The sequence below is a fragment of the Etheostoma cragini genome, chromosome 6 (assembly GCF_013103735.1).
Source record: "Etheostoma cragini isolate CJK2018 chromosome 6, CSU_Ecrag_1.0, whole genome shotgun sequence".
NCBI classification, from domain to species: domain Eukaryota; kingdom Metazoa; phylum Chordata; class Actinopteri; order Perciformes; family Percidae; genus Etheostoma; species Etheostoma cragini.
The window spans coordinates 21,423,031-21,425,360 of record NC_048412.1 but is presented as its reverse complement, the minus strand read 5'-3'; the positions used below and the strand labels follow the sequence as shown (position 1 = coordinate 21,425,360).

Below are 2,330 nucleotides of genomic sequence, written 5' to 3'. Positions count from 1 at the left end.
CTAATGGTCATAAATGACCTGTCACAGCAATTGGGACTAACAGTGATTTTTTGAGTGATTTTTTATTAATGCCTCTGTACGGTTCCAATTTTTCCCGTGGAGCCACAAAATTATTTACAGCAGGTAGAAGCCACTGCAGTCACACATTACGACAGGTCACAGATTTTGGCATAACACCGGAAAAGTCTGTTGGTAAGAATGAAGGTAAAAGGTAGAAGATGTCTTTACATAGGCCTAATTGTGTTATAATTTTATTTTAGAATGTAGTGCTGTAGTTATAGCTGACGGGGCAGGGCCATCAAAGAAAAAGGTCATAAACATTAACAACTAAGACGCTAAAAGGGAAAGTTAAAGACAGTATGCAAAACCAGAGTCACACTCCGTTGGGCTTTCAGCAAATGGAGACAATTATGGAATTTCAAATTATACAAAACCGACTCCCTAATTGGCCTTCAGGTATGTAATATGTACGGTAACGCTAACACAGTAATCTACAGTGGGTAATACAGCACTGTGTAGAAAAGACCTTCACAACAGGTGTGGTAGAAACAGTACTGCTTTTGTCCAAAGGGGCCAGTAGAATCAACACAAACTGAAAGTTACACATAGCAACTTTAAATCTCATCAGAGTCGTTGAAATCATTCAGTAAGTGTTGTTGACTAATTTATTGTCCCAGACACCAGTTCACACCATAGACGGTATATCATATGGTTCACACACAGGTGGCAGTAATAAATGGGCAGCAATTCTAACAAAGGAGCATGTTTGTGTCCCAATATGAAGGAAAACAACCTTACAGATCAGAAACCGAATCCCATGTAATTCTACACAATCCTGTTTATGTCAGTTAAATGCATAAAATAAAAGCATTAAAGACTAAATATGCTTTTTGTAATGAAACTTAAATTGCTTAAATCAAGGTTAAGATTGGAGTACATAATGAAAGAAGTTCTACCAATTAAACACTTTAAAATGTATTCATTATTGTCATTTTGTTGTGGAGAGGCTGTAGCAGTTTTTGTTTCAAGAGGAGGGTTAAAAACAACATTAATAACCCGGAGGAACCCATGAATATTTCAATATTTTTTTTTACAAAACAAAATATGGAGTTCAGTTTCGCTTCACCAGCCCAATTTTTTTTTGTTCCGTCTCTTAACTCTATCATACCTGATGGCTTCAACAGATTGCATTTGGATTGTATTTTTTTTTCATGAATTTGTTCAGTAATTTTTTCTATTATACTTATTGTTCTGATCAATTGTGAAATATTTCTCTGTGTGCTTTTTTTTTGTGTAATTGCGCCAGATGTGCCTTGATGATTAATTAAGTCAATGCCTTTTTATTGCTGACACATGTGTGTGGTCCGACACCAAGGGCTTGGCCTGAGACGTCATTAAATAATCATTTAGTCTGTTCAGTTGTCTTTTCTGTTTTGAAGTCCTAGCACCTCTGTGTTAACCTTGTTATGTAGCAATGTTTCCATTTATAGTCCCATGAATGTAATAATTGATGAACAGAAGTTTTTTTTGTTGTGTTTTTTTTACATTAAGGTGGGTATTGTCAAGCTGAGGGAACACCTGATGCACACCTTTAGCCATTTATTTTGAAGGCAAATTGAAGAGAAATTCAAATTAAAGTAGCTCCTTCCACAAATGTATAAGTCTTAATGATGCCTGTCAAACATCATTCCAGTATAGACAGCGTCAGTCCATAAACACACATTGAAAAACACACTTGCCTCCTTGTTCACCTTGTGGCGGGCTGTTCTCATGGCATTGACAGGGGGGACAAGGGCTCCCATTGACAGGGTCCCCCTCCTCCCTGTAGGACCAGATGTTCAGAGTTAGCGGGCAGTTTGAAAATGACACACTCATTCTTGCACCATTTTGGATTTCCCACTTCTGCTCATGATGGACGACTTAAAGAGGTATAGAATGAATAGAAGGAAAAGAAAGGACTTTAGTCAGTTATAAGTTTGCTCAATAGGCCATGTAAAGGAAGAAAAAAATTTGAAAAGACAAAAAGTGTTGAAAAAAAAAAAGACAGTTAGCAAACTTCCATTTCTTAACCCCACATCAGCTGGCCACAATATTCTCAGCATGTTCCTATTGAGATTTATGAAATGTATGTCTTTGCACAGAATAAAGCCATGTCTAGACAAAATATGCAAGGATTTGACGGACCATCACAACCGCTGCATCACGTCAAATGCAAACACTCTGAAGACTGATTTATACGTCATGTAGGCTATGAATGTCATCCTAAAAGAGACAAGAAACAGAGGTGTTTCATTCTTTCACAGAAACAGGACAAGGTCACAAGGAGACGC

At 37.3% G+C, this 2,330-nt stretch overlaps 1 long non-coding RNA gene across 1 annotated transcript in view; it reads right to left on the bottom strand.

Moving 5' to 3' along the window:
• The window catches only part of LOC117946086, a 7,921-nt gene extending 6,119 nt beyond the window's left edge, over positions 1-1,802 (bottom strand). Inside the window, exon 1 of the long non-coding RNA XR_004656965.1 lies at positions 1,791-1,802. This is a non-coding gene — a long non-coding RNA (uncharacterized LOC117946086). The remainder of the gene's footprint in view (positions 1-1,790) is intronic.
• Positions 1,803-2,330: the final 528 nt, after the last annotated feature.